Here is a 20749-nt window from a genome sequence, read left to right as displayed (position 1 = left end):
TTTTTCTTTCATTTTTTCTTAGGTTGAACTGTAAGTTCAAAATTTGATATCCCCGAAATTTAAGGTCTAGGAATACTTTTAGCTTAGGTTGTACCGGAGGAGCAAATTGATAGTTTGCTCCTATGGGAGCACGTTATGTAAATAGTACAAAGCATATAAAGGCTGCATATTGAAGGTGTTTGGAAGGCTAAGTATCTTTCCCATTTCATTTTAGGTCAATTGGAAAGCTAAGTGTCTTTCCCATTTCATTTTATGTCAATCGGAAAGCACATGGAATTGTATATTATGACATTATTCATCCTTGTTATAAGAAGGTCATAATTAACCATAGCCATTAGATATCAAATTGGATAGCTTTGGGTGTGTCGTGAAATTTGAGATTTTTTATTTTTGAATGTTTAATCTAGTCAATAGCACTCTTACAACCACCCGATTCGAAATCTGATGGACAAAAGTGTGTGTGACCTTGTACCAAAATGTGTACAGTGGGGAATAATCCAGAATTAATAATGAGTTGTGTTGTGCTTGGGCCCTAATCTAGATCAACCGTTTGATGGATAATGAATCGTGTTATTTTGTTTTGTGTGGTCATGTGGATCACCGATAGACTTTCCCCTTTAAAACTTTGGTCCCATGGTTTTGTCCCGTTTGGAGCGCCCAACAACCCCTTGAGGAAGGTTGTTATTTGGAAGCAAGCAAAAAACTGGTCCTTTTTTTTTTTGGAAAAATGTTTATGCGGGCTGGACCGCATTTCTACAATATGCGGTCCCAAAATATAAAGCACCATCTTAAAGATGGATGTAATTAGGTGGTTCATCTAAAAACAATTGAAACTAACAGTCCAAATGTATTCTTAATAGAATTATTATTTCTAAGTTTTCAAAATTTATTTATTTTTTCATATTCATGATCTCTTTGTTCAAGATTACATGTCCTTAAAAGTTAAGTCCAAAAATCTAAAAATCCATCTTAAAAATAGATTTTTAAGAGGTAACTCATTTCTACATGGACTCATAGAAACCGTGTCCTTTTTTTTTTGCTCTTTTTCATTCTAGTTTTTTAATAAATAGGAAAGGAAAGGGCCTCACGTATTATGTTCCTCTGTTTGCCCCAATGTGGGTAGGAGAAGAATGACATTGTTATTTGATATAATTGATACAAGGGAATTTGTGATAGTATTGTTAATTTGTGAACTTCGTTTGTTTTTTTTTTTTTTTATCCTTCAACTACTTATTATTTTCTTGGTTTTCAACTATTTGAACTCACCACTATGTGTATTTTGATGGGCTTTTTTAAATTAAATCGAATGAAATAAGTAAAATATTAAACAGACCAATCTCTTTGATGCGTTTTAATAATTTTACCTTTAATAAATGGTTTATTCAAATGGGGCCTTTTTCACATTTCTTCACTTTGGTGGACTACATTTACCTTTGATCAAATAAATAAAACTTATCTATTTCCTCCCTCAGGCAAAATACATACTAGAGATACTTTTTAGATCTCAAATTTGATCGGGCTAGGGCTAGGAGCTGACCCAAGCCCAACTTGTAACCAGCCTTGTTCCTCAACTATTCTGTTAAAAATGCCTAAAGATACCTTATTCTAGATTTGAAATCCAAATTGAGCAAGGGATTTATGATCCAAGACATGAGTACAGCCAAATGATCAAAATACCCACTTATTTTGGGTTCCAAAAACAAGTAGTTTTAATGAAAAAGACACATGTTCTACAATGAGGCTACTTTCATCCTTTAGCTAGGGCCAATTAGCTCAAGACAAATACCAATGTTTTAAAAAATGGCGAATCGGAACAGAATCTCTCAAGTCAACCCGAGAATCGATCATCCCATGCTATTTCTCTTGAAATATAAAAAAACATGCATTTTTAGAGCTGAAATGGTGATTTTCAATGAAAACACAGCAATTTGCGACAGTAATATGGTGAGTCACTACAGTAAAAATGGGCATACTACAATAAAACCCATGCTTCGCCACATTTTCATAGAAAAAGCTGTTGGATCTATAAAAATCCGTCATTTTTTTTATCAATAATGTAGGGGAATGATTTTTAAGGTCCATAAAACAATGATTGGGCTTTGGATCGAACCCCAAAAAAACACATTTTCGTGATTCTGAAAATTGGGATTTTTTGAGCAGCTAAGGGTTGTCTGCCTAATCTTAATTTTGGTGGCTATTCTTCATCGATTTGATCCATTATTTTTGTTGAATGATTGTGGTAATACTGGCTTCTAATTTTTGTTGAATGATTGTGGTAATACATCAAAATTAGTTCATGTGATTTGTTGTTTTCTAAATTATTATTTTTTTTTTACGATTTTTTTTGGATTGAGCGAGATGTTTGGTTTTTTTAAAGGGTTTGGGTTTTCCGCAAAACTGTGAATCATTGGGCCATTCTTCATCAATTTGATCCATTTTTTCTTGTTCCAAATGATCGTATTAAGACTAGCTTTCATAAAAACCAACTAACATGATTTGTTGTTTTGTATATGTTTTTTTACGATTTTTGTTTGAGATAAATTTGTTTGTTTTGTATTTTTTATGAATTATCAAAAAAATCTGTTTTGTATTTTTTTTTACCAATTATCAAAGAAAATCTGTTAAATTACTGAAATCTAAATGTTTTAAAATAATTTACTTTTTTTTAGTTGTTTACCATTTATTATAAAATAGATTTTTTGTTGTTTTCCATAGTTAAAAATTCATTTGGTTGTATGTTTTAATTGTAAAATTGATTTTTTGTTGCTTACCATTTTTTGTCATTCTATCCCAATCAAATTATTCATATTCCGAATCCTAACAACAAGAGGGTAGGGGCAAACATGTCAATGTATGTGAGCATGAAGGATAAATAAAGTAATAAAACACAAACACTAACACTTAGGGATTTTGATATAGCTAGGTGGCCACTATTTGGATGATTCATTCTTAGATCGAATCAATGAATTGTCACGCTAATTCAATGAATGGCAATAGCATGACCAAAATGAAGAATAATATTGTATTTCGTTTTGGTTTTAAGTCGTATTTTACGAATTTTATGCTTTTATTGTAGTCCATGTATGATTATATACTTCATTTATGATAATTCTATGCTTCTTCTTTTGTGTAATTCACCGATCCAAATCGCTGATTTACTGATCTGGATCGGTTTTGGGGTGCTCAATCCGAGGAACTGATCCGTTTTTTTAAATCATTGTCAAATACCATAAACATCTTACTTGTTCCATGTTCCAAATTCAAAATAAAAGATTTATTTAAAAGGCAAGTGTTCCTAGTTTATAACTCAAAACAAGTATAGGTGTTTAAGTTGTTTGACTCGGGCCATTTAATATATATGTAATAATGAAAAAAGTTTATATAGGGTTGCAACCTTAAAATGTTGAATTACATATGCACCTAAAAAATCCATTAGAGAAAGGTTGTTTTAATATTGAAAAAACTTCTAATTGATCATTTCGACATCGAGATGTATGAATATGAAAAGAAAAAAAAAAAGATTTTGAGTCCCAAAAATAGTGCATCTTGCAATACATTATCTAGACCGCCCATTTTCAACATTTTCATATATTTATAGATCTACTTGATTTTAACCATTTTTGGGGTTTAAAATTTTATAATTAGATGTGAAAATAGATTTTAAGATAATCCTAAGAATTTTTTTCTTACCAAAATTACTTGTTATGATAAAATTTGGAGGTGTGCCTTAATTGGATTGTTTAAGGTTGCAACCCAATAGAAACCACACCCTTAGAAAAATGGCTCCACTTGTTTGTGATTCTAAACTTATAACATGGGCATTTTGGTTATTTTTAACAAAATAGTTGAGATTATACTTCGAAAAATGATTTTAAAATAACACTATTGATAAATTAATTGATTTGACCACCCCCGTGATATTTTTGAGGTAGTTTGATCATTTAATGATATTTTCCCATGACCTTGTAACTCAAGGTAGTTTAGGTAAATATTGTTTACCACAAATAATGAACCAAATAATTATTGATCAAAGAAAATACCCTTCTTTTTGTTGTGAAATAGCAAGCATTGCGGCTATTTATAGCATTTTTTACACAAGCAGGGCTCAAAATTGGAACAAACAAACATGTTGCAAAAGAAATCATGTACAATTATGTTGGAAAAAACATAAGTTGTGTTTAATTGCCCATCCAAACTAGACATAAATGGCTTTCGATAGGAGTCCGAGGTTTAGATAGAGCTATAAGGAAAGAGCTTTGCCTTGATGACACTCCTGCTTTGGCTGGTCTTTTTTCGAAATGCATTTTCCAACTATGGTCACGTTTTGTTAACGTCTGAACGGGAACCGGATCGTGTACATCTACTGAATAGCAATCAAAGGTCATTGCAGATGTTAATATTTACAAGAATACTCTTATTACAAGTTATTGCAGCTAAGTTTATGTTTATTGTATTAGAAACTCAGAATACTGCAAACAACTCTCTTTATTAATTGATTACTCAATAATATACAAGACCCTGTATAAATATATGGCCAGTAACAATTAAAGATAAATACCAACGGTTATGGATAATTACTAACTAATTTTATCATAATCAAGAGACACCTAATTAAGATATATATACCCATACAGATACACATCCATATGGATATGTATCCATAATGATGTATATCAATACTAACAAGATATCCGTATGCTAATACTCCCCCCTCAAACTCAAGATGCTTTTTCACAAAACAACTGGAGTTTGAACAATAAGTTGCATAATTAAGTCTTCACGTGCATGGCGATACCAATATAAGCAGTATACTCTTGCTTGAGTTAGAAGCACAGAATGACACTTGGAAGACTCAACATAACTCGGTGTATATCCGAGACAGATTCAGCAACTGGCACTCCGAGATAGATTTAACAACTCACAATCTAGAACACAGGCCTGTACAAAGACAAAGGCTGTTTTGCAGAGAGTCAAAACACGACTCGACAGAGAGTCGAAATACGACTCGCAGGCCTTTGGCAGTGCTTCCTTGGTCTATGAGTATCTCACTAAACTGAGAGTATTGACTGATTCAACCATGGACGAAGAGGAGAGCAGAAGTTTTTGAACGAAGAGGAGAGCTGAAGATTTTGTGCTTTAGAATTGAAGGGATCGATAGAAGAAGCTTGGTTGTCCCGCAAGTTTTGAGTATGACTTTCTTGGGGTAAACAAAGAGGCTTGACTTTGAGAGGACATAAGAATCAAGGAATTCATTAAGAATTCAATGATCTCTTCGATTTGTGTGCAAGATAAGGTGCGAAGGCCAAGACCTTTAGGGTCAACAAAGGTCAAGGGCTCCGAGAATATGATCTCAAGCAGCTTCTCAAACCCCTCAAAGTCAATGGGAGAATCAAAGGCTTTTCTTATGCAAAGCACATTCAAAGTGTAAGGGTACATAATGCATATTGAATGGAAGCAAAGGTTTTGTATATAGTTGGTGCAAGCTCTCTTGTGCTGCTTTGAGAAGAAGGGGATTAGATTGCTAATGTATTGTTGGGCTAAACAAGGGCGAGAGCAGGCAATGCAATTCGATGCAAAACGGTGACGAGAGTAAGCAATGCAAGTCTATGCAAAACAACGACGTGCCTTTTGGAAACATAGTCTCATAAAATTTTTCGACCTCAGATCTGAGGTCGGCGAGCCCAGATCTTAGGTTGAAGAGTCTAGTGCTCTGATACCATATTAGAAACTCAAAATACTACAAAGAAACTCTCTTTATTAATTGATTAATTAAGAATATACAATACCCCGTATAAAAATATGAGCAGTAACAATTAAAGATAAATAATAATGGTTATGGATAATTACTAATCTTATCATAATCAAGAGACACCTAATTAAGAGATATATACCCATACACATATCCATATTGATATGTATCCACAATGATTTATATCAATATTGACAAGATATCCATACACTAACATATTGTACTCTATTTCTCTGCTGAGATGCCATGGATTTCTCTCTTGAAAATAGCATTGCTTAAAAGGGAAAGCAACTATCAGTCTACAATCCAACGGAATGCAAAAACCATAGTCTAATGGGGTTATCTGTCCATTGACATGATGAAAGGTGAAGGGAGAGGGGAAATCCCCAGAACATGACATGGCATGATTTGTGCTCCACTCTGCAGCCATCGCCATCCATCATTTATTCAATGGTGATCAGCCCTACGGGCTATGATTTTCCATGGTCCATTTGATTAGAGTATAATTACCCTCATATGGACACCCTAGGAAAATGACTCGAGATTCACATAAGGGGACTTATCATAGTCTCTAGATTGGTTTTTTTGAGGATTATGATTGAGTCTCAGGACTGTTTGGATGACACTTAAATTTATTTGGATTAGATTATCATGACAAAAACTAATACACTAGGGATAATATTATTTTGTCATTTGTTTGTTATTTATCGTGTATTATGTATTATATTATTCAATTATTGAACATTTTTAGTGATTTCTTGCTATTCTTAGCTATTTCCGACAAAAAAAATGTGATTTCAGCATATTAATTTGAGTAAAGTAAGAAAAAAGAATAAACTTACACGTCAAAGTACCTATAAGTTTATTTTAGATTACTTTACCTTGGACAAGGCCAAACAACAAACAATTCATTATCAATACTAACAATGAATTATCAATGACAGCGACTCTATCCAAGTGTATTTATTTGTTTGACAAGTTTTACCAAAAGCCTTATTGGGTCAAGTCTTACCAAATTAACTTGGCCGAGACCAAACCAGCTCTCATGCCTTTATTCAATGTGTCATGACTCACCTGAGTCCACTTGGACTTGGGATAGGGTGAGGCCGAGTTTCCTTGAGTTTGATGTATAGTGCATGGGGATAAAAAAAAAAATTCAAAAAAAATCTAAAAAAAAATTAAAAATTTTGGCTTGTTTTATAACCTTTTTGTATATGATTTGGATGTATTTGGCAAAGATTGGTGAGTATTTTTGCCACAATCAATATTTTTATATATTCTTCCTTTTTTTTGGATTTTTTAAAATATCCCAAATTGTAAATTGTTTTTTTTTTAATCCATATTTTCTCTACATTTTAAGGTTGTTTTTGGTTTCAATTTACTTTTACTTCAAATTTTTTATTTTTCAAATATTATATATATATATATATATTAGGGCCAAAAGAAGCTCTGCTGGACTAGGTCGAGTCTTGAGGATTCGATTGAGTAACTTATCTCCTCAAGGAGTCAAGTTCCATGGCCAAGGGGAATCCCGACACACTACCTTTATATAAATTGTAGATTTGGCAATTGGCATTGTAGTTTTTATGAAACTATACGTGAAAGATCTGATTCCCTTTATTAATTTTGCAGAGATTCTAGGGCTTTTGGTATCGGCAGTGGTGGTGGACAGGGTCGACCGCAAGCTTTTGGTATCAACAGTTGTGATACTTTCCTCAGGTCTTGCTTTAATATTCTTCCCTCTACCAAGGACCATACTCTAAGAGACACTTTCAGCTTGAAAGGAACTTAAATTGTATTATAATCATGTGTAATCCTAGTTTGTTCTTTTTCTCTGCCTTGCAGAAATTTGGTAAGATTTTAATAGTGTTTGTATAGTTGATGACCTTTCAAAATAGGGGTTCATATCCAAAAATTTGGGCGAAGCTTGATTATTGCAATCGATAAACACACCATACCTTAGTTGTACATTGTGGCTTCCATTCCCATTGACAATTTAAAAAAAAAACCCAAATTAATTAAAAAACGGGTATGTGCTTGTGATCCCCATTGAATTACCAGGGGAAAAAAGAGAGATGTACACAAGCTTTTTAAAAAAGGCCATAAACATGGTTCTGATCTCCACCCATTTTAATAATTTGCCCTTGATTCCGCCTATCAGGATTGGTTCATTGAAAGGGATCCAAAACCAGATTCCAGGTTTTAAAGGGTTGCAAGACATATAAATTGTTACAATGAAAATTTTGGGGCTAGATCAAAACTAAATCTCAAATATCGATCATTGGAGATTTTCATGTTTCGGACTTTTGAGTTCTCCACATTCTGCTTTTAAAAATTCTTTTAAGGTCGCGGTGTGTATAAGGCTGAGGCCCTAAACAATCAAAGTAAGGCGCACCCTTAAATAGTTTTGAAATATATTACTTCAGTATCATAAATAATTTTGATGACCTAAAAGTTCATTTTCATCTCTAATGGTAAAATTTAAAATTTTAAAAATAGTGTAGATTGAGTAGATCTACGAATACTTGAAAATCTTGAAAATTAACGGCCTAGACAATACATTACAAGATGACAATTTTCAAGACTTGAATTCTATTTTTTTTCATATCCACTCATCTTGAGGTCGAGATTATCAAATTAAAGGTTTTTTTACCTCTTCTATTGAATTTTTGAAGTGCGCATTAATTTGATGGTTTAGGGCCTCACCCTTATATAAATATAGACAAAATACTGGAAGTGGATATTTATAAGCCTGCAAACTACTAAGGCCGAGTTTGGATGAACAACTAAATGTCGTTGATCCTATTTGTTTGAACGCACTAGATCGGAACCATCGTAACAATGCTTGTTGTCCATTTTGGTGAGTTTTGCTGAAGATGCTGCCAAGTAGTTGATGATTTCCCACAACGAAATGCACTTGTTTGCTTTCGGCACCTATTAATGCCATTTAAAGTTGGATGCTGTTAGCATGCGGCCAGCTCGTTAGAAATGCGGGCTTGGTGATAAATATATTTTTTAAATATTTGATCTTAATTTTTAGAGAATATATAATCTTTAATATAGAGACCATGGATATGAAAAAATAAATAAATTTTAGAAACTAGAAATAATAATTCTATAAAAAAAACATTTGGGCCGTTAGTTGCAACTTTTTTTCAATGGATCACCTATTTATGTCCATTTTTAAAATGGATGCTTTATACCTCTAGACTGCATATTGTAGAAATGCAGTCTAGCTCGCATGAAACAATTGTTCTTCAAAGTTTTACTTCTCGACCCATCCAAACTTCCCTTAAGGGTTTCACAAAAAACAAGTGTTTTGGGCATTTGACGAGAAGCAAGGTTATCATTTGACATTTATTTGTTAGTAGCCCATGAGCTAAAATTTCTTGAGCTTTTTAGAGTAGAGTTTTGAAATTTGACTTGTGGGTTGAACTGGTCGCCTATCGGTTTTGAATCAGCTAGGAATCGCTTGAATCGGCTTGGCAGTTCCCTAGGATTTTTTTGATAAATTTTTTTATTATAATAAAAAACACTAAAAACTTGTGGATCTAAGGTAAAACTAGGGGTAATAGACATGGTGCCCTACTCGTTCAGCTCGGGGAACTCATGGCTATCATGAAGATTTTGAAGCGGTCCTTTAGAGAGAGAGAGGGAGCAAGACAAATATGTGCTCTAAGACTATTCACTTTCGGTGCAAGGAGGTCACAAATTTTATTAAGCAATGGATGTGAAATTTGACGGTTTGAAGTGTATCACAAAACTCGACAATTTTTATTATGGATTTTGTGCTTATTTAATAACACATCTTCAACCACCCGATCTCCTTTTTGATGATCAATAATGATTGTAATCTCCTTGCACCATAGAAAATAACCGATTTCTATTATATTTCCAAGTCTTGAATAGCAAAAGGAGAGAGGGAGAGGTCTAAGTGATGCTTAATATTTTCTTCCCATTTCAATTTTGGATGCCCCCTCATTGAAGCCAGCAATTAGGAGAGACCTCCGCTCCCGTATTTTGTAACAAATTATTAAGGGTGCCCTTTGTATAGAGCCCAGGCTCTAAACAATCAAATTAGAGCTTACCTTCAAATAATGTCAAGAAATGTGGTTTTAATATTGAAAATTTTGTGATAACCTTAAAATATATTTTCACATTTATTTTTAATGTTTAAAGCTTCAAAAATAGTGTAGATCGACATATCAATGAAAACTTGAAAATCTTGTAAATTGACGGTCCAAAAATGCGTTACAAAATACACTAACTCCAAAACTTGCAATCTATTCTTTTCTAATGTCCATGCATCTTGACGTCGAGACGATCAATTTAAAGATATTTGAGCATCAAAACAACCTCTTCTAGTGAAAATTTTGAGGTAGGCTCAATTTTGATTGTTTAGAGGAGCCTCAGCTCTATATAAACTTTTCTATATTAAACTTCCCCCACGGGAGCATTACGTCTATGTGTTTCCTTGGGTAAATTTGGAGTTACAAATACTTTTAGGACCCCCAATTATGGGTATGTAACCTTGTGAGTGTTTAATTACAGAAACCCAATATTTGAAGATCCCTTTTCCTAACCCATACGTGTTGCCACGAGTCTTATTGTAAATGGGTTTGTTGGGGAATATGCGTATCCATATTTTTTCGTCATGCCAAGCGTATTGTATTATTGCTCGTCTACCCGCTTCTATTTGTTTAAATGTGACTCAAGTGGGTTCAACTACTTGAAGGGAACATCTATCGAAACAAAAATTATTGTCTCCGCTAAGATACCGCCTTCATTCTTCCAATGTGTTATTTATAGAAACCCGTTTGTTTGGGGTTATAGTTGATGGTACTACCTTAATCCCATCTCTACTGCAGAATCGGACATGGGAGTTTTTCCTCATCCAGCTTCTCACAAATTAAATGAATCATATAAACCAATCTAAAAAAAAGAGATTTTTCAAATTGCATGTTGTATGTGCTTCAAAAAATAGTGTCCCCAGATAGAATGAGCAATGTCCAATGTTTGGAGGGCCAGTTCTAAGTGTAAAGAACTCAATTGTTTTGCAAAATAATGGTTAACTATTATTAACGAGATTCCAAAAATTCAATTTTTCTTTTTTAAAAGAAGAAAATCTTGATTGCTCAAGGGACTTAAGGTACAGTATCTCTTACATATATGCATGCTCTTGTCACAATTAGGGTTGCACCCAACCCAAAAAAGGGCGAAAAAATATCACGGACAAACCCGGCCATGCCCAAAATATAAGTTGGGGCTTGACCTAGCCCAACCATGCCCAAAAGAGAGGGCGTTCGAGCTGCCCAGGGACCTATGTGGCCAGACTCAAACTGGCTAGAAATGAAAAAAACATGTCCAAAATGCTTTAGGATTAAAGGGTATTTCAGTAAAGTTTTTTTTAAAATAGACCTTTTTATTCTAGCTCGAAAGATATTCTACTTCCATGGGAGTATAATGTCCATTTACTCCCTTAGATAAAACCCCACCAGGGATTAGCTTTAAGACCTCAAAATTTGGGGATATAACATTTGTAACACATAGATTACCTTCAATAAAATAAAATTTTGCGTAATTGCACCTTTTAAGCACCTGATAAAAAGTAAGGGATTACCTTCAATAAAATAAAATTTTGCGTAATTGCACCTTTTAAGCACCTGATAAAAAGTAAGGGATTGTACATTATGAGACTATTTACTACAAATCATATGTCAAATTGAATGGCTTGGGATGTCCCACACAGTTCAATTTTTATTTTTATTTTTTAAATTTTTTGAGTCAGTAAATGACACACTTACAACCACTCAATTTTAAATTTTATGGACAAGAATAATTGTAATCTCCTTTTACTAAAAGTAAATGGTCTCTTTGCCTTCTTTTCCAAAAAATTAATGTCTCAAGATTTAATAGAAGTAATCTAATTTTTTGTGGGTGAATCTAAATATTAGAAAACTCAAAATTTATTTTATTTTATTTACAATAATCATCAATTCTACAGTAATTATGAAAAATTGGGGTGAAAAAGAAAATCCCAAATAGGTCATCCAACCGAGGGAGTACGAATAAACTATGTTCTCGAGGGAGCATAGTATACGTGCTCGTCAAGAACTGGTTGATGCTTTACACCTCTTTCTGTACTCCAGTCTCTCTCTCATGAGCCTCCACCTGGACACCCTTCCACATTCCACTCACCTTTTGATGGACGGATGATCCCTCATCTCTCTCCCATGTATATATTTATTTATAACCTTAGCCCCTTATTTTAGGAACCTTTGTTACAAGGATGATCGTTCATTAGACTGCCTGTCTCCCATGCATATTCCCATTATTTTTTCTCAAAATTTTTTGGGTTATTTGTTTTTGATCCGATGAAGGAGATTTTAGATCATTTCACCGATGAAGGAGATTTCAGGTCATTTTGTTTTAAACCACCGATTGAGGAGGAGATTTTAGCTCAGCCACAGATGGAGGAGGAACCAGTGTTCACAAAGTCAGCCGGTCCAACTCGAAACTTGCCAATCAAACTGGAATCGTGCACGGTCCATGTCGAATTTGGCCGGTTTAGGTGGTCTGGCCGGATATTATATATATATATATATATATATATGGAAAAAGCTTGGATGAACCCACTCGTTCACATAATAGTATAAGCCCAATGGCCCAGATTGAATCTGGGCTGTCAAACATAATAGTATAAGCCCAATGGCCCATATTGAATCTGGGCTGATTTGACAGCCGAGAGTGTTTGAATTTTAATTTTTTTTTCTACAAATTCAAATCACTTAAAATTTTAGGTGAATATTATTCTCATCAAGTCGCACCTAATAAAAAAATAAAAAAAATAATCCGTAAATTAAAAATAACTAAAATACCCTAAAAAATTTATGGGGGTATTTTGGTAATTTTTTATATAAAATATTTTTTAATATTTTTCGAATATTCACCTATTTGTTATCAACACACATCTAAAATATTAAATAATTTGAATTTGTAGAAAAAACAATTAAAATTAATACACTACCGGGCATCTGTGATCGTTAGATCGACCCAGATTCAATCTGGGCCGTTGGGTTCATTTTTTCCAGTGAGCTAGTGGGCTCACCGTAGCATCTTCCATATATATATATATATATATATATGGAAGATACTACAAAACGCCTATAGGCGAAAATGAAGAGTGATTTTGCTACCCTCATCACCATCCAAGCTTCATCGCACGGTCACGGTTTGTTCGGTAGTATTTTAATTTTCATTTTTTTTACTAATCAGAATGATCTGAAATTTGGAGCATGTGTACATCTTAGTGAGGGGCACCTAGGACCTGCTCGGTTAGGCCAGGTGCACTAGCCAGTTTACTAGTTACTCGGACCCAATCCTTGGCCGAGTCCGCTTTGATTTGTCGAACACTGGGAGGAATAACCTGCTCCATCGATTAGATTTGTTGAATACTTGCCTAGTGCAGATTTCTTTGGGAATTGAAGCACCTTGGCCACAACAAGTAGTTGTTGATGAACTAGCACCCCAGCCCCCACCCATTCAAGAACAAGCATCGCAGCCACCACCTGAAGAAACCTTTAAAGACCTCCTTGAGGTTAGAATTGTGGGGACTGAATTTAAAGCTCAGGATGGACCTCCAATTTGTTCAAGCCCACCATCCCTCAGTGATGACTTCTTCTCTCTCACACATTCTTGATACTCTTGAGGCTTGAGTAGGGGTGGCAAAGGGCTGGGCCGCCCATGGCTCTAGCCCCTTCAGGCTTTAGACCTGGCCAAAAAGGCCATGGCCCACCTCCAAGCCTTAGACTGGGCCAAAAAGGTCTTGGCCCAAGCTTAGCCTGAGCTCGATCTTACTTTTAGGCTGTGGTTGCTTAGCCTTGGCCTAGCCGTTGAGCCATATTTCATGGCCCAACCCTAGTTTTTTAGGTAGGGATGATCGGGAAGAGCTGGGCAACCCGACCTATTGCCACCCTTGGTTCAAGAGTTCATGAAGATGATTATCTCGCTCTACCATCTTTATGTGGTTTGTTACATGGAAATTCTTAAAAACAGGAATGAGGGAGGAGGAATGAGAAGGGAAGTGGGGGAAAGCCATGGGTTAGGAAGGAGGAGGTCGATGTGGAAGCTCTCCCAGATCTAATAAGCGCAATCTTCAGTGGCATCTTATTTCACTTATACAAAAACCATCTGGGGCGAACTAGCCTCATACACGAAAATCCCTACGTGTACTTGTGAATTGTTTAAGAGATACAACCCAACAACAAGTCAAACGAGTCTACCAATTCCTAACGAGACTTAGTGATTCCTTTAGAATTGTTCGTAGTCAAATCTTGGCTATGAAACCTATTCTAATATCAACAAAGTTTACTCCTTTGTTTTGCAAGAAAAGTAGCAAAAGAGGCTGCAAAATTTTCAAGCCTTGCAAGGAGAAACTGCTACTCTTATGGCTCAATCAAACTTTGACAAGAAAGGGCACTCTAGTGAATAGAAGCCGTGGCCATTTTGTGTGCATTGTGGTCACAAGTCAAAGTGAAGTGTTACAAGATAGTGGGGTATCTTGCTAGCCACCCCAAAGCTAAGAACCAGCCACACGCTCAAAACTCAGGCGTGCAACCAGCCAGTCACGACCAACAGAACATCAGAGTTGGTTCAGATGTGCATTTTGGCAACAATGATGCAGTTGTCCTGGGTTCGTCAATGATAAACTTTCCTTCCTTAACTTCGAGTCAATACCAACAATTGATGTCTATATTGAATGTTGAAGCCCAACCTATTACTGCAAATTTTGCAAATATGGAAGATTGTTTCTTTATTCCCAACACCAATTATAACTTATGGATAAGTGATTCCGGAGCCTGAAAACACGACTTGTTCTACTTCTATGATATTTACTTACATTCCAAATCATAGTATTAAACCTGTTTGCATGCCGAATGGTAGCACTATTTTCATTACTTATGTTGGACAATGAGTCCCATTATTAGCCTACAAAATATACTTTGTATTCCTACTTTCAATTACAATCTTCTTTATGTAAGTAAATTAACTAGTTTCGTGAACTGTGTAGCCATCTTTTTCCCTAACTTTTGTGTTTTTTAGGACCTGAGCACGAGGAAGTTGATTAGAGCCGGTGAGGTGCGAGACGGGTTGTATCAATTTGCCTTTGGTGTTCCTAATAATCTCACTTCCTTGCCTATTATTGGGGGTGATTTTTTGGACACGCTAAATATATAAAACCAAGGGATGAGATTAGCCTTGAGATCTAATTGAACGGTTATTAAAATACATATAGTTTTAATGGACGAAAGGCCTTGTGAATTATCAAACATCATTATGTCTGCAGAGAATAATTCAAAAGCACCATGTCAAAGGAGTCATGTGATTGGAACTTACTATATAAGGCCTCATATGCCTTGAAAGTTCCACTATCTGTCAAATACATGCCTTAACAAATGTGCGTACTCATATACTATAAAGACATCTCATTTTGAGACTAAACTATGGGATACATATGCTCCCATGGCCATGATACAGAGAAGTTTGGATGTGATTGACAATTGTAGGGAAATTCTATCAAATAAAGAGGCCTTAAAGACTGAACTCATATGAAACCTCTCTAAATCATATCATTTGGATATGAAACTTTATGGACAACAATGTTAGGCCATTATGTGGCTTCCATCCAAATTCATTGGATTTAGACATCATTTGAGAGGATATCATGATCCACCGTCTGTTAAGCTACTTAACTGACAAAATCATCCTTTATACAAGAAAATTGACTTTTAACTAATGGGAAGATCATATTTGGGTCGAAAAATTCCTTTCCTTTGAGTCTAGTTATATGAAAATGGTTTTAGTGCCCGCTTTGCCATTTTGGCAATAAGTGCTCATGCACATCTTTAGTTAAAGTGCCACGTAGCAGCCAAGACGACAACTAGTAGGTAAAGTTGTCATATCTCTCAATCTAGAAAGACTTTTTTGATGGGACCAAAGCCCTTGAAATTTTAACTCAGAGCTCTATCATCCGTGTGAAAGCTAGATTCTAATAATGTTCCATGTGAAAGCCATTTGAGTTGCATAAGAAAGCATTGCCTGTGTCAGATTCTTAATGGCCAAAAGCTCATAACTCCTAAAATATTAGAAATTTTATTTGCTTGCAAATTCTCATGGCAAAAGGATTTCCCAACAAAGGGTTACAATGTTGGATTGAAACATGTTCAGTTGGGCAGACGGTTTCAACAACTTGACAGTTGAAGATTAGATATAACTTATCTCCTAGTTTTCTCATGGTTCAAACTTGTTCAAACGAGTTTGTTTCGGCTTACATTTGAAAACAAAGGTCAAAAGAATTCAAACATATTCAAAATAACAACTGAAGGATTCATACTAATCTCCTACAACCATCACAAGGAAGATGTTGTTGAGATCTGCTAACTTTGAATAAACATGGAGAAAATTCAAGTCTGTCCATCTAGAATTGGTTCTCACTCTCTATAAATACACTTTCTCACGCACTTACCATGGGGGGGGATCTGATAGCATTAAAATCTAACACCCTATGTGTGTGTGTGTGAGAGAGAGAGAGAGAGAGAGAGAGAGAGAGAGAGATGTTCCACTTAGTGCCTTTCTACTGTACATTTCTGTAGACTGAGAAGTTGACTCACTAGCCTCTTCTCTATCTCAGACTATATAAACCCAAAGCGATAAATATCTGTAACCCATACTCACTTGAAGGCTGTGAGGCTTGGAGAAGGAGCAGATGAGTGAAGAATAATGCGCTTATAAAACAGGTATATGGGCATATGTGCCTAGGCACTCATATTTTCTTTCTTTTTCTTCTTTGAATCGTTGTCTTTCTTTTGAGTCGGTAATGTTCAAGGCTTGAATCAAAAGAACATGAGTTTATGTTTTCTTGGGGTAAGTTGTACCAGCGATTGAAATTCCCCGGAGTTCGTGACTATCCCATCATATTTGTAAAAACCTATTTCTGTGTTTCCAATGATGATGGAAGTAGTTTGGGCAAATTTGGTCTCCTTTGTGTGCATTTTCTCTGATGTATCTATTTTGCTAGAGTCTTGATAAAAATTCATATTTTCAATACATTTTGAGGAAACAACTGCTATTCAGAGTCATGCTGCTGAGCTATGGCATAAGAGGCTAGGGCATCGTTCTCGGTACCAGATATTTAGTTTGTCCAAATTGAAATTTATTTCCATGTTCTATTTTCTTTTGTGAAGCATGTACTTTGGCTAAGTAGACTATATTTTCACTTCCTTCTCGTTTGAATAAATCTAGTGTTCATTTTAATTTAATCGATTGTGATATATGGGATGGATACTCCACTCCATCCCACTCAAGAGCACATTATTTCTTCACTGTTATAGATGGCTAGTCATGGTGCACCTGGGTTTACTTGATGAGATCCAAATCCGATGCTTATTCAGTTCAATTGCCATGTTCAATAGATTTGAAGCGGTAATGGAGCTGAGTTCTTGTCTTGTACCTCGCAAACCTTTTTTTAGGATTATGAGATTCTTCACTAGCAAACATGCATACATACATCCAACAAAATGACGTTGTTGAGTACAAACATCGTCACTTACATTAAGTGGTACGTGCATTACATCTTCAGGCCCATCTTCCTATAAAAGTTTGGGGTGAATGTGTTTTAAAAGTAACATACTTGATAAAAAAAAAAATTCCCGTCCATTTTGTTTGGCAAATCTCCACATGAAGTACTGTTTAAAACTCATCCATCTTATGAACAATTAGCCATTTTTGGGTGCCTTTACTACGCTCATTATAATGACGTTCACAAACAAAAATTTGATCCTTGGTCTAAGCAATTTGTTTTTATTGGATACCCTCATGGTTAGTGAGGCTATCGTGTCTTTGAATTGCAAGAAAATACTATTTTTACTTGCAAAGCTGTGATTTTTCGTGAAGATGTGTTCCCTTTTCAAGTCAAAGATATGAAATTTGAGACTATTACCACAGTTTTTCCCATGCCTCTTGTGGACAATGACATTTTTGAGGTTCCATCTTTGTACCCACCTCCCATTCAAACACCTGGCCGTAGTACAACCTCTAGTGAGATATTCTTAGAGACTTTATTCAATCTATGCCTCAACATCATGAGTCACCTATTCCTCTTCCACCCCTACTAGTCGAAACCATGATACCCTATTCACCAATTGTCGCTGTTAATCCCGTGCGTCACTTGGAATGGGTTAGCCGATATCCAACTCATCTTAATGATTACATATGTTCCCAAGCTCACACATACTAGTCTTTAACTAATACGACTTCACACGGGCAACCACCATAACCACTATTTCTTTTAGTAAACTGTCACACCCCAAGTTTTATAATACTAAAATTCCTGAGATGTGACGGTTTATTCTTAAAGAACCAAAACAAATTCAAAATTTTTACTATATAATGCTCCAAAACAAATTTTCCATTCAAAAGCTTTTTATACAAAGTCTATTTCACAGCTTATCATAACATGAGGTCCATATATATATATACAACTTTGATAGACAAAAGTTACGAAGGTGAATTATCCATGACTATAAACTTCTTCCAAACTTCTCCTGTTGTACATACGAACAATACGGCTGCGATTACTCTGAAAATATTTCACAATAACTTGATGATTTTGGCTACTTAGTAAGTGACTATCATTATCCTTACAAATCATAGTTAGAAAGTGCAAATATCTTCTAAAAGAATGCATAATATGAGGAAAAACATACATGAAGAACATATTCAAGTTCATAAACACAGAATTTAACATAATTCTGAAGATTTGAATGCCTATTAAACCAGTATGAGAAACTGCATATATAAATTTTTTAACAGAAATGCCCAGTTTAACATAATACAAAGGATTTCATGGCGTCCCAAATAGGCCACTTATATACCCCACAAGCGTCCGGGATGGGTCCACTCATATCCCACTGGCGTACCAGATGAGCTCACTTAAACGCACGATTCACATCAAGATCAACAATATCCTAACATTACTGCAATTAAGTATCAGATAGAATCAAACAAGCATTCATAGCAACAGAAGTCATGCAGTAGAAGCACTAACCTTACAAACATTCACAACAACAAAAGCTCTGTAGTATAAGCACCAACGTGACAAATATTCACAATAGCAGAAGTCCTGTAGTAGAAGCACTAACCTTACAAACATTTACAACAATAGAAGTCTTGTAGTAGAAGCACTAACCTTACAAACATTCACAACAGTAGAAGCACTAGCCTTAAGTCCAAGGTTAAAACTTCTACCATCCCGTAGGGAGAAGCACTACCAACGGGCAAATCTATTGTGTAGTACCTCACACACACACAACCCCAGCGTGCTTTGGGGCTTTTGATAGGCACTAGCCGTACAAGATATAACCATCTCATGTGCCCTTTTGGTAAGAGAGTGTTACACTATCGAAGGGGTCCCAATGAGTAGTGCCTCACACAGACTCTGGGGGTGTGACCTCCCAAACACAATCAACTCATAGTCCTATCATAAAGAGTAAGGATAAATCACAGCCGCCGGCACAAATATCCCATCAAAGGCATATTTCTATGTACACATATCTTATCAAAAGCATGTTGCCATGCATACATATCTTATCAAAAGCATGTTGCCATGCACACATATCTTATCAGAAGCATGTTGCCATACACACATATTTTTTCAGAAGCATGTCTCATATGTAATCACAAGAAATATCAAAATTTTTATGCTATTCATATAGCCACATAGGACATCACTATGTCATACTATCATGCATATAAATTCAAAAGACTTTATTATGTCAATTGCAGGTCATATATCAATGTAGTAGATATCAAGAAACAATAATATCATATTTTCAAAATATCCTTGAAATTATTAACATAAATTCACATGAAGCAATTTATAGTAATCACTTGCACACAACACTTACACAGGTCACTTGCACATAACGTTTGCACAGATGTGCATAACACTTGCACATAACTCTCATTTATTCGCATAACACTTGTGCACAACTCTCATTTATTCGCATAACACTTGCACATAACACTTGCGCATAACACTTGCGTATAACATTTGCACATAATACTTACACATAGTGCTTGCACATGACATTTTTATATACTTGCATATAATATTTACAACATCTAGGATTTATGCTGTAAATATTACAATTAAATATAGAAATGCGTAGAACTTACAGTTTCAGAAATATTACAATTAAATGCAAAAATATCTCAGAATATTATAGAAATATCAGTTTCTATAAATAATGCTTTTTCAGGAAAAATAAAGCCACTTACACATAAAACTTACAATATCTAAACTTTATAACAATAAACAGAAATTTTACAATTTTATTGAAAGAGGAAATACCATAATTTACCGTATCTAAAATTCACAATCGTAAACGAAATATAACAATTTTAGTAAAAGTGAGAATACCAATTTTTAAATAACTGTTTTACCGGATAATAAGATCACGTACACATAAAATTTATAGTGTCTAAAATTCATAATAGTAGATGGAAATATCACAATTTTATTAAAAGAGTAGATACAAGTTTTTAAATAATTATTTTACAGAATAATGAGATCACTTATGCATAAAACTTATAATGTAAAAATGAAGGACATAATATCATAATTTTATTAAAAATGAACTATTTTTTAGGAGAATGAGGTCACTTACCTAGATGTCACTCTGATGTATTATTATCGTTGCCGAAAGTCCAGATATATCTCAAAAATATACATCAAAACCCTAAATCCAACAACCGATTCCATATATGGGAGCGCCATTCTCGAAGGCACGCAGGAGCTCAGCTCTTATTTTGCAGAGTATTGGAAAGAGAAACGAGAAGCTTATTGCTCGTAAAGCCTGAAGCTTAAGAGAGAAAAAACACAGTTCAAGATTTGAGAGAGAGAAAGAGTGAGTGGGAGAGGCCTACACCCAACACCTCATA

The sequence above is a fragment of the Amborella trichopoda genome, chromosome 1 (assembly GCF_054954075.1).
Source record: "Amborella trichopoda isolate Santa Cruz 75 chromosome 1, AtrichopodaSantaCruz75HAP2 v2.0, whole genome shotgun sequence".
In the NCBI taxonomy this organism is placed as follows: Eukaryota; Viridiplantae; Streptophyta; class Magnoliopsida; order Amborellales; family Amborellaceae; genus Amborella; species Amborella trichopoda.
Note: the sequence above shows the minus strand (reverse complement) of the source record.